This window comes from Macrobrachium rosenbergii, chromosome 16 (genome assembly GCF_040412425.1).
Source record: "Macrobrachium rosenbergii isolate ZJJX-2024 chromosome 16, ASM4041242v1, whole genome shotgun sequence".
In the NCBI taxonomy this organism is placed as follows: Eukaryota; Metazoa; Arthropoda; class Malacostraca; order Decapoda; family Palaemonidae; genus Macrobrachium; species Macrobrachium rosenbergii.
This window is the reverse complement of record NC_089756.1, coordinates 52240592-52254482: the sequence shown is the minus strand read 5'-3', so window position 1 is coordinate 52254482 and position 13891 is coordinate 52240592.

The following is a 13891-nucleotide window of genomic DNA, read 5'->3' as shown; positions in this document are numbered from 1 at the left end:
GATTTTTCAAAAAGTATTGAAGCGCATTGGAGCTTAAGGTGCTGTGTTTATGTAGATGTATACAGTTTAACTATCCTTTGTAATTAGTAACAGTGATTTTCCTTATTTTCATTATTTTTATGGTGTTTTTGTCATGGATACTTTGTTATATATTTATTGGATGAAAGTATAATGGATGCAGTGCCTTTGGTATACAATTAAATGTATCAATTAAAAATCACGTATGCTATCTTAAGTTCTGTTTTACTCGATTGCCTTTCACCATATTTTCTCCTCTTCCTTTGTTTTGCCGTCTATGCATTCTATACATTTTTTTCCTCTGTACATTCTGTGGTATTAGAGGGAATTAAAAAGAGCCCTCCTTATCTCCCATTGCATCAGAAACCATCTTCAATTTCGGATTTCCCTCTGAGTTTAGTTTTATCTTTACGATGATGCAAGGGATAGAATCTCTCTCTCTCTCTCTCTCTCTCTCTCTCTCTCTCTCTCTCTCTCTCTCTCTCTCTCTCTCTGTAGCAGCAGTAACTCTTATGTCTGGTCCCGCTACTGTAGCATCAATCTGCCGTTTGGGAATCTCTGAATTGATTTTATAGCTTTGTACATTACTAGATCATCCTGTTTTTTCTAGATATATATATATACATATATACATATACTATATATATATATATATATATATATATATATATATATATATATATATACGTATATATATACATATATACACATATATGTATATATATTATATATATATATATATATAAAGTCATTTCATTAAATAATGGCGGTGGCTCCAAGGGAAAAAACTTAGCAGTCACTGTCACATTCATTCTTAAGATCCTCAGTGGCAGACTAAGCCATGTGCAGAAAACTTCCACATGAAATCGGGATTCCCAAAGCTGTAGACTTCCATTACTTTGTAAAATACCAATTAAGAGTTTTCTCTTCAAGTACACGAAGGTAACCCCCTCGATATGGGACCACCTTGACTTGGTGAAGGGGCTCTGGAACCCCAGGAATCTGTTCCCGGGGTTTGAGTCCAAAAGTCCCATATGCCAATGTATATTCGTTTGGATTAATTGTTGTGGAATTTTCCACTTTTACTAAAATTTATTGGACATGATAAATAGGAAAAGATATCATAGCTGGGAATGGGTTTATATCGGAAGCTAAATAGTGAGAACTCTGGTAGGACCATCAACTGCCCGATAATGTTCGGACCTGAGAGTTATCAGATTGATAGCTCAAAGGCGGAACTATTCTTTAGGGCTGGACCACGGATTCCAGGGGGCGTCTGGTTCTAGGGATAGGACTCTCGGCATTCCATCCGGTTTGCCCATGATGTGATTAGGATGGGGACGATTGTATTCTTGAAACACTCCAGTCCTAGCAAGCGGGTTTGGCTTACACTTGGGCCACTCTAATCATGTTGTGCCATCCCCTGTGGGGTAGGGTAGGGGACGGACATTTGTGAGTCTGTTCTCACTTGTGTCATTGGTGGAAGAATAAACTCCATGAAAGGCTGATGATATCTTTTTAAGATTTTCAGTTTTTTTTTTTTTCTCCACTCTTGATGATTGGTCAGTCTAAGAATTCGAGTACCCTTGGACCCTTTGATGGTATTGTTCCGGCACAGTTGACGACCGCTGCTCCAGTACAGAGCAGATCTTCTAGCATGGAAATGGACAATGGTCTGGATAATCCAAATAATCAAAATCAGGGTATTATTAAAACTTTAATAACTTATAAAACTCCCAAAAAGAGTAAATACCGACATGACCCAACCTTGACTCACTTCGACCCCCTCTTTGGGAGTGGAAATTGGTCGAGGTTTCTGACATGGAAGCTGACCAAAATATTTCAGCTTTAAAACTAGAAAAGTATTTATTAAATAGACATCCAACGACAGATATGCCGTTCAGGCAAATAAAGGAAAAACTTGGTTTATAGAAGCCACAACAAAATGTCAATCAGAACACTATTTGTCTTTGAGAAATATAGACGGTATTAATATAAAAGTGGAAAAACACGATGCTATGAATAGCATTCAGGGTACCATTGTACTTCCCGAAAACAACAACGAACCAGTCGATAAGAAAATGCTATTAGACTCTCTCAAAAAGCGATACCCAAAGGTCAAAGATTATGAGGTATGTGCTGTACCAAGTAAAAACAGCAATAGACAAATATTAAAAATAGCAAAAATAACATTTGAGGGTGAAGATCTACTTCAAAAATTAAAAATTTTATGCCAAAATAGAGAATTAAGACCCTATTTCATCCTAATCCTTAGGGCCAGCCCTATGAGAGCTGATAGTCAGCTCAGTGGTCTGGTTAAACTTTTTCAATAATAATAATAATAAATAATAATAATAATAATAATAATAATAATACGAAGATTAGCCCTCAAACACCCACGTGACCAATCTTTTTGTTTAGATTTAATGTGTGTATGTTGCCCTTTCAAAACTTCTTTTTTCTGAAATAGGAACTGTGACAGGCACTGCGCAATTTCGTTAGTAAGACCCACAGATGATTAGGCAGTTGTAGGAACTAGATCAAAACATTTTGCCTTTTTATGTACGTTGTTTCCCTCCCGACACTTTTTCAACTCATTTGAAAAATTATTTTAAAAAGTCATGAGAATTAAAAGAAATATGTTCAAAACTAATTATCAAAACACAGCTTTTCATTTCACAGAATCCTATATTCATATTTATTTTGCATAAAATAACTATGTCATATACGCAGGTGAATTTCTGAAATATATTCTTCATATTGAATGCATCTCAGTAGCGTAGTGCACTGGACACTGGACTACTTTAAAAGTAGTGGAAAACTACTTCATTTCTCACATAAATGGGAGGTTTTGACAGGTGATCCTATTGTGTTATACCAGGCTGAACGTGCTTTCATTAAAGATACTTCTGGGACATTTATTACTACTTTTCAGCCTGGGCAACGCTGATCATTTCACTGTTATGTATGTATGGATATGAAACTAAGCATGGCCCTCCGAAAATGTTGTACATTTCAGCGTTTAATGAAAAGTCAACTTTGAATTTTAGAAATTCACTACTAAAATAAACGAATATAGTTGAATAAATAAAGAAATTTCGAAAAAATATGTTGCAATCCTAATCGCAGATGAAATGTTACAGTGGATTGTGTAATTTCTCTAAAAATATTGTTTATTAAAGCAAGCGTGATCCTTTAGCTCAGCAATTGTAAATATCCTTCATCAGTAGCTTAGATTCATCTAACATAATATAGTCTTGGTACTAAGAAGCATAACCTACTGTTTTTTTTTTTCTAACACAGACAGACAGACAGACAGACAGACAGAGGCCTGCCTTATTTCACAGCAATTTCCAATCCATATCACGTTCAGTACTCTTGGTAGTAAGGTAGCATGATCATTATCCTTCCTTGCTCGTACTCATCGGACCCAAGATGACACAAATGCTGAAAATTTACTGGTAGCATTTACACCACCGGAGTTTAGATGACTACTCATATAGTGAGTGAATGCCATTAATTTAAGATATGTTTTTGAGTAGATTTTACACTCCATTTGTGTACCATTAATTTCATTGGTAATTTTATGAGAAATTATATTAAATCTTACGTTCTTCAGTTAATGTGACGCTAAATGACCACAAACCTATACCCCTGTATTAACTGCCATTTTAGCCTTCCTTGCGTTGCTTCCTACTCTTTTCATCTTTCCAGTTTTTCGTTTCCGTTTCTGAAAGAAGCTGACAACTTGTTTAACCTCAGTACATAGATCAGGCTCAGTTGCTGAACGTCTGCGGAAGTTTAAGAAAAGTCTGGATGTTGTTGTATTTGAATGATGTAACGTCATTTGTGCAGAAACAATTATTTTCCATTCATATGGTATTTTTATAATTAAGAACCATTAATTATTATTTGTTATCAACAAACTATTTATTTAGGATCTTATTCTCTACTTTACCCCATCTCAATAATTAAACACAAAAGGACGAAGAAGGAACTCTCTTTTTTTTATTAAAAAAAGGCTGATTGAAAGGGAAATGACATATCAGCTATCACTGATTTCCAGCGAAAGGGAGGAATTTCATTTTTTGCTTCTGTTAATAGCAGGAGAGTTTGGGGATAAGGTCGACGAAATAGGCGAATTCTCTTTACTTTCATTAAATTCCTTTAACTCCGTTTTAAACTTTAATGATTACCCCATCAGGAAGAAATATCAAACTCTCTTGGACCTCCACATCAAAGGACCGATAGGCACTGAATGCTCCAGTGCTCACGCAATTCTGTAATTATTGATAGTTATTGTTAGAGATAAGGAAAAAAAATGAACGTCAATGTTGATGCTTATTTACGTGAACGACCTTCCAATTTTAAGCATTATCTCAAACGTGTTAGACCCCTCACAATAAGTTAATTACTTAATATCGTGACAGATCTCAAGCAAATCCATAACATAATATTGCCATCATTCACCACAGTTGCTACCTCAGTAATACCCCCCAAAAATCCAGGAGTCTGTCAAGAAGAGGATATATATGAGGGCCCCCAAACCGACAGGACCCCCCTTCCCCCCCCTAAACTCTTCACCATCAGCATCACCATCATCAACATTACCAGTGGGTTAAATAAGTTACGTACAGTAACATGTGCCTACTACATATGGCCCTTTCATTTGGTGATTATTCGGTCATGTCATGGTATAAATGAGTTGGGGGCGGAGGGGACCAGTCAGTCGCTTCTCTTTGTGTTTGCTGTTCCGTATCACATTCCCCTCTTATTAAATCACTCCTCTCCCCCATCCCCTACCCCGCCTCTCGTTCCTGATGCCCTGTTTTTATCCCATTGATAACCGTTGCGCTCAGCCTTCTGGGAGAGGAGGAGAAAGGTGAGGCGATGAGAGAGAGATTCTGTCGAAGAGACGGCAGAGTCAGTCGTTTCTTTAAATTTCCTTCGTGCGTTTCCCAGTTCATAATCTTTTAGCGACAGTAATATTCAGAATTTATCCTCGTCAGCATCATCAAAAAGATCTCCTATATAAGTTGGAAGTTCCTGACTGATCCCACTCGTAATCGACCTGTTCATGGTAAAAGTAACTATTGCCGTGACTTAGCCATGTTTTATTTTGTTAAAATGTTGTCCATTTCTTTTCCTTATTTTAAAAATGCTGTTGTTGAAACTCTTTCGATTTAATTACTACATTTATATTATAAATGTGCAATTTAAACTCCTTTATTAAGAATGTTTTGGTCATTTATTCGTTCATCTATATATTTGTTACTTATGTTTGCAAAAGTTATTGAAATTAATATTTATCTTTTTCTTTCTGACGTGCAGGTGAGTTCTACCGTACAGGCAAGACAGATGGCGTTGTCTGCGAAAGTAAGGAAGCTGTGACATTTATTGTTATGCTTCTGTTATTTATTTTATCTAGGGTTAGATAACGTGGCAGCATTGTAAAATTTCAGTGTTATGTTTACAGTAAGTTTTACCCTGAATTTTAGTCTTTACTTATCTCTAGCGAAAACTGTCGAAATTCGGTGAAAATCAACAGGGATCACAATTTTTACCTCAACATTCCGTAACTGGGTTCGGTTTGTTTGTCTGCCGGCAGGAGTATGCAAAAGTTACGTTTGGATTTTGACAAAAGTTTCACCAAGTGTTGCATCGGGACTGGCAACCATTGGCTAGATTTTGTGAGAGAGAGGCATGGAAGTGTGAGGTGTAAGAGACCTTTTAGTGGATATGGATTCATCGCCCTTAACAAACCCACGCTTATCTGAATACTCGTGACCTCTTAAAACTTCCGAAGTTTCAGTTCGGTTACACTTATTCGTTTTTGAGTTGTAAGTCTTTAACTGAACATACAAAATAGTTTTTTAAGAGTGTTTCCAATATTTTTTTGGCGTCAATGACCTTCGTTGTTGTGGCGTCATCGTATATGCAAAATTAGTTAATCGGTCAGCTGTCAGTGAACTGTAAAACAAAAATGAAATTCCATTGTCAAAATTTTTAAGGGTAGGGTACATCCTTCATCCAGGTGTTAATTTACAGTAAATCGATAATGAAAGGAAACAAGACACGAAACGTCTTTTTTAAAACGTTGATAATCTCAGTTTTCCCTTTCTTGAAGTTTCCTGATAGTTATATAATTGCCAAAAATGAAAGTGAAGGCGTAGTGTTGCTTTTTATAGTTAGAATTTGTCTTGTAATTATCCCCTAGCCAGAAATATGTACCCTGAGTGTATCACCTTGAGGGAAAATACGTTGCACATTTCAGGTTGATTGCGTTTGTAAGTGAAGAAAGGCAATATGTGGGAGGTCGTGGGGATGACAGCCTTTTCTTTGGTATACCTTTACAAACTTTGTTAAGGAAACCGCCATGTATGGTGGAGTAAGTGGTTGTTTCTTTCCAGCAGCCGTGTCCTGTATATTCAGAATTCCATTCTTTGTTATGCTGGCTTCATAATGTGACATGCATAGAACGCAAGAGTTGCTACATGAAACTGGAGTTATTGGCAATAAAAACAGTAGATCCGTAATGTCCATCGGGGAAGAATACCTGATAAATTCTATATTTCTTAATATCATCGTATCTTTGAGTACTGTAGTGGACTCTAATTTTGTTCAACATTTCCACTGACCTTTTTCTTAGAAAAAAAATGGGCCAGAAGATGTTCCGCCTCCTCATCCAAATCTCCATTAGAGACTTATGGTTGCCCAAGTGTATTACCTTTTTTCGTGGGTGGATCGACATAGCTATGGCTCTTTGGCTCAAGTTATTGAATATTTTTCCATAAATTATCCCACTTGAAGAATTCGTCATATCCTTGAAAAAAGAAGTTACAGTACATTGGGTATTTTGACCGTTAGATGGAGGGGAGATTTGTTTTGTTTTCTATATGGTTTTGGGATAGTTTGGGCATCCGTTATCTCTTCCTTTCAACTGTATTTTGTCTCTCCTCTGAGTATCTGCGCCTCTGTAGTGGCAGGAGGTCATCTCAGGTGCCCCATTACTTGCCTACATCGGTTGGTAACCTATGATCTCAGTTCTTTGCTCGTGGCATAGCGTTTGCACCTTGGCTTTGCACTATCTTGGCTTTGATTTTCCCTGCTCGAGTTGGGGAGACACGAATTCTTTACTCGATTTGTTTATCTTAATCATCAGTTTTTATTTAGTCATTTATTGTTATTTTATTAGTCAATTTTTGGCTGATTTTTATTCGTTTTCAATCCCAAGTATTAACCAGAATATTCTGGGAACATTAGTAATATCTGACAGTATGAGGTTTCATTCCAATAAAAGTATTTATAAGACATTATTAGCGGAAATCAGAAGTATTAATCTAGATGTCATTTCTCTGAGAAACCAATGCGTCAGTGTTTATCAATATTATTATCATAATTATAATGTTTAGCTAAGCTGCAGCTCTAACGGGAAAAGGGGAATGCTACAAGCCCAAGAGCTACAGCCTAGAGAGAAAAAAAGGAAAATAAGTAACCTATAGAACATTGCAGAATATGAAATCGTTTACTGTGTTCTCGCGTGTTTGTATAACAGAAAGTAAAAGTCGGCCTTGGTCTTAAGGTAGATCAGGTAGGCTTCTCCAAGTTGTTTCCATCGTCCGGAAAACGCGTAAAACTTATTGTTTATTTCATGGTTTATACATTAGTCTTCATTGCTTGGATAATATATGTAAATGGGTTATGAAAGTTTGTGAAAAGGAGACTTGTTAGTAGAAGGCACTTGGAACTCATATCCTTTTTTTCATCTTATCCTGACTGACTATACCGTGTATGTTTCCGTGACATTCTTTTTCTCTCGAGAGTGAAACCAATTTTTCCCCTTCTTATTCTCTTCTTTTTTTATCTTTAGGCCAGTAAAAGGAGAAAATACATTCATTAATTTTATTGAATTAGACAACTGATTCTTCAACCAAGGAATTTTTGCCATACAACTTTGCGTTATACAATTTCTTGTTGACGAGGTCAGTTGATCTTGTCATTTGATTTATTTTTTTATGATTATTGGCGTGACAGTCATAAAGGTCATCAAGACTGCCCTACTAGATATGTAGACATCACATTTGTGACGGCACGAAAGTTTGCATTTCTCTTTTTATCATTTTCATTGAACAATTATTCTTTCATATTGAATTGTCTTAAAAACTCAAATTGAATAAAATTACTACTCACGTATTCACTCCCTCACTTGGCGTTGCCGATAATAGCAGACTCTTAATATATAGGCTGGGAGTTTCTGAGCATGGACTTTTGGAATGAGGTTGTTGGTAGTCCCATGTCCATACCCCTTAAATGAGTACAGGTGAGTTTTTGTGACAATGGCACCTGATAAGACAATCACCAGAAATGTATCTGACGTGATACTGCCTTGAAGTCATTTATTTTGATTATCACTTTCCGTGTGTTGAAGTAGTCTTATTGTGGTTCCATTTCTGGGGGTTCTGCCCAAAATATTGACGCGTTATCCTTTAATATGAAGCAGGAGCTGAAACTTCATCATATCAAATCTTTCCTCGTGAACTTAAGGAAAGTTTTAATGCGAAGGCGGGTCGAGATCATGTAGTCTAGGGCTGAAGAAAGGTCATTCCTAAATATGCTGCGATATTAAAGTAATATCTTTACATTTTCTGTTTAACTGAGATCTTTTGTAGCCATTTGGTTGCCTATTGTTAGACGCATAAGTCGAAGTTATTATGCACCTTTCATTTTTAATTGGAACCATCCTTTATCAAATATTTGGGTTAAACAAGATATTCTATGATTGCGCTCAACATTGAAAGAGATTTTTTGATTATTTTATTCAATAGTAAGACAGTCCTTAACAGAATTGAGAATAGATATATGTTATCAAATTATGTTTTTCTTTTTCCTCATAATTTTACCCTATCTTTTTCCTCAAGCTTAGTCTCCAAATGTCACAGCTTACATAACAAGTTACACAAAACGTTCCAGTTTTTTCTTGAGTAAATTAAAGTCCTCAGAAAGAAGTGTTAATGTTGCCAGCCTCCCTTTTCTCGGGAAATTAATCTAAAATCTCAGTCGTATTTTCTCCAAACTTTACAAAAAGTTAAGGTAGGAAAAACAAGCCTTTTATAAGATGCCAGAACTTCCGAAACCTTTGGATTAAAAGGGGAGAGAGAGAGAGAGAGAGAGAGAGAGAGAGAGAGAGAGAGAGAGAGAGAGAGAGAGAGAGAGAGAGAGAATATTTTTTCGCCCTAAAGATAATCGGGGAGTTTAATCTAGCGCCGCAATTTTAAGACCATATTGTTTTGTTTACTCGCCAAGAAATAAATCTTACTCTGACAGGAAACTGGAAATTCATTGCTGGAAGAAAAAAAAAAGGAGGGGCGGGAACAGTTTTAGAATTCCGGAATTACTCATATGGATCTGTTGAGGGTTTTGCGAGGAAAACTGTTTACATTCGAGCAACGAAAGACACCTACATGATTGTTAGGTTTTTGTTTATTATCCCGGAAGTAAATTAGATATCAGCGTTACTTACTACATAGGATCCAGCTCATTGTTTAAGCCCTATGTAAATTTTAGGTAAGGGGTTTTTATCCGAAGTTCCTTCCTGTCCTTCTAAAATCTGACTTTTGCCACTGAATCTGTCCCTGAATTAGCCCTGTTGTAATTATAAGATGAAAAATGAAATACAAGTTCCCTTTTCAAGGATTTTACACACAATTTCATGCAACGAATAGTTTTTATCAATTCTCAGATGGCGCTGTTCATCGGTACAAGGGCAAAGAGAAAGTTCCATTTCGACCTACTAGACCCACTGGGGATTCGTGGGCTTAGCTTGGACTGCTTATACCTGAATAGGAAACAACAGCAGATGGGAATGAAAGGATTGGACAGTGAAAGCGTTTGGAGACTGGAAAAGGGGATTTGGGGAAACAGATTTCAGTGTCAATGGAAGTCAGAGTAAATAGGAATAGCAACGAAGGGAAAATATTAATGTGAGTTTATATAATATGTTTGACACTCTCTCTCTCTCTCTCTCTCTCTCTCTCTCTCTCTCTCTCTCACACACACACACACACACACACACACACACACACACACACACACACACACACACACACACACAATCCTGATTGCTTCACTGATGAACTCAGTTTACTTAATGTTCTTCTCATGGTAGTAATAAGGAGAAGAAGAAAAGAAGGCTTGAGAAATAACCTTGGGATGCTCCTTTTCCAGAAATCGATAAATTCCGGGTATATTAATCCTGTCTTTATTTTCACACTTAGTCAGTTTGGAGTTGGTGGACCATTTAGTAATATATTTTTATTCATTTGATCTAAAAGATTACAAGGGCATTGGCTGATGGGTACTGAAGTGACCGCTGAATATAATCCCTGGTGTTCCTCAGGGTAGTGTTAATGGCCCGTTACTTTTTGTATTATAAACGCCTAAGTTTGTTGCATGTGTGGGTGATCTTTTCATTGGTGGTGTTTCTTCACCCCTATTCAACTCATTTAAAGTGTACCATGCTTGACTATAAATTAATTTTTGATGACTGTATCTTGTCTATCCCTTTTCCAGTTGTACAAAAAATCGGAAGATACGTACTGAGAAAGACCTGACGTGAAGATGTTGTAATTCCTTTTCTCTACCATGTTTGACAATTTACGCTTCTTAGCGGAACTTGAACTGTTTGTCAGAAACTTGAGTTTTACTAAATTTCTTAACCATAATCTTGGTATCATTCTTTGGCATCGTCGTTCAGATAGCTCATTGCGAATGCTGAATAAGGTTTTTCTTTATTTTTACCTTCTTTTGCCTTCGGATCTTCTCAGACTATACTATCCACTGCGTAGTACTTGATTTGCAGGTACTTATAACAGTCTAGCATTCTATTCTGTGAGGTTCAGTACCACGCAGTTTTCTGGAAGTTTTATTCCAGCTGAAATTGTAGAATGGTCTTCCTAATCCTGTCGTTGAATCGTTGGAGTTGCACAACTTCAAAATTTGTGCAAGTGCTTTTTAGTTAAGGAGGCTTATATGAATCTCTCTTTGTATTCTCTTTGTTGTTTTTCTTATTTATTTTACCTTCAGTCATCTTATTAATTGTTATTTATATTTCTTTTCTTCGTTCTTCCTCCCTCATACTTTATTCTTTCCTTCTCATTTTTTTTCATTCTTGCTACTGTCCATATTGGGGCCCTTGAGCGTGAAGCACTCTGCTTTTAATTAGGGTGATAACTTGTCTTATAATAATGATAATGATTTGATCATGTAAATATTACTGACAGAAACACTTTATACATTTCGATATTTATGTCTCAGATTTAGCTTTTTAATATTTTGGGTCATTTTCCTTTGTTAATGATTAGCCCTCACATGTATTATCTCTGTTATAATTATATCTTAAGAATCATGTATCATGTAACTGTAATAACGACAGTGCCATCTTAACTTCTCGATATCCTCACACTTTCTGCATGTGTTTCTCACTAAAAAAACCTTAAGATCCAAATGAAGAAATTCTTACGCCCGTAGCAGGATTCGAACCCGTATTCGCTATCAGAACGAGGTCAGACCTGTATTACGTTTTCTTGTTTTTGTAAGAATCTAAACGCGTCAGTAAACCAGTGAGGTTCTTTCCTTTATCCCTACAGTTATTTGAAAATCCTTTTCTCACGAGATGTATCTACGTATAATAATAATAATAATAATAATAATAATAATAATAATAATAATAATAATAATAATAATAATAGTAATAATAATAATAATTATTATTATTATTATTATTATTATTATTATTATTATTGTTATTATTATTATTTTTATTATTATTATTATTAACAATAATAATTGTTGAATCAAGAACTCGTTCTTGTCGAGCTCAGCATTGCATTTTGTAGATTGCAGTTTTCCTGTTACTTTGAATGCGGCGTTCAGAATTTTTCTCTCATTTATTGAAGCGTTCATAATTACGTTCATATCCCCGTGAAAATTCCTCAGGTTCCGCTAATGATGATGATGATCTGTAAGTTACAACATATAGATAAGCACAGCTCAGGAATGACATCATTTTTTGTCATCATTTCAGTATAAACTTTCTTGATCGCTAGAGGGTTGACGCTTGCTGTCTTTTCACTAATATATATATATATATATATATATATATATATATATATATATATATATATATATATATATATATATATATATATATAATATATATATATATATATATATATATATATATATATATATATATATAATATATATATATATATATATATATATATATATATATATATATATATATATATATACAGTATATATATATATATATATATATATATATATATATATATATATATATATATAGTTTCACTTACGTTTAGAGGAGTTCATTAAGATTTGTTTCAACCGAATGTTGACGAATATTCGTGCCAAGTCTAGTTGGTAATATAAATGCGTGACAGTAGTAGATGAATAAATGTGTAACATGGATATGCTAAAAAAGAAAATAAACGAGAAACAAGAGGCTGCACAGTATCTCAGTGGACGGTGCCTGAACGTTTGTGCTAAACACTCTGTCACGTGTTCCGAAACAGCGGATTATTTTACGAGTGGAACTTTAAACTTCGGCCATCCCTCTGAAAAGCACAGTTACTTTTCAAACAAAGTCGAGAGAGTTTTACTAGGGCACTTTATCCATTTTCAATATCAGACACCCTTTTAGTAGCCTAAAATCTCATAAGTCGATGTGATGAGTGTTTTGCAGAACTTTTCTTTGATTGTAACTTAGTTTGTTATGAAAGCCCTCCTAGAAATTATTATTGATATCGTCCTCATTCGTAAAATTACTATTTCCGTTTTTGTTGTTATTATCTTTTTAATCGTCGTGCTTATTCATTTGATTCTGTTTTTTTTATAATTGGTCTGAAATGTAGTTGTAATTCAGCTTCCATAAATCTTTAATGATTGCTAATATGCGCTTTGGCCAAATGAAGATAAAAACTGGGACAAAGTTGTCTCCTTGAACATTGTGTAAAGAGGCATCCAGAATCCTACTTCTCTTACTTTTACATCTCCCGCATTCCAGGCCACAGCCACGGGCATGAATTGCGAGGGGAAAGTAAAGGGGAAATGCGGAATGCGATTTGAAAAGAACATTCCCTTTTGGCCAATTACGGCTTTAATTTGATATCGTTTGCTTTTATATGCCTTATTTTCGGACCGAATTGGTGAGGGAAGAGTAAAAGTCTGCGTCAATGAGAACTGGTGTCCGGGGACTCGTGATTGCTGACGACGATGCAAACTCGGAAGCAATTCTCTCGTTCGTTGGGCAAACAAGGGACAGAAAGGATCGCGGATGTTGTCTCTGTCTCTTGAAAAATGGTCAAATATGAACAGAGTTCAACGGACACCAGCATTTTTGAGTGAGTCCCTTCCTCACTCCGTCTGTGCACTTCGTTTTCTGATCTGTTCTCTTCGAAAACATTATGAAAATCTAGTATCCTGGGGACTTGTTGTATCATCTCTGATAGCTTGGGGGCGTTTTATTATTATGGGCTATTTTGCCATCGTGGGGTTCCTTTACCTTCCGGAAAGTGTCTTACCATACCAGGAACTAATTACTTTCCGTATCTTTTTTTATCCTTAAGGAAATATTATACGATTCTGGAAACATTCCTGCCTACCGGAAGCCTCTTTGAATTTCAGTGCTGTACGCCATCGCTGCCCCCAAATAAGAACAAAATATTAACAGAAACATTTTTCCCCCATAAAAATTATTGCCGAATTCAGTTATACCTTGTTGGAAACCTCGAATATTTTACCCTCCTAAATATATGTTACCTTCCGAGAAACTCCTCAGCATTATAGAAAC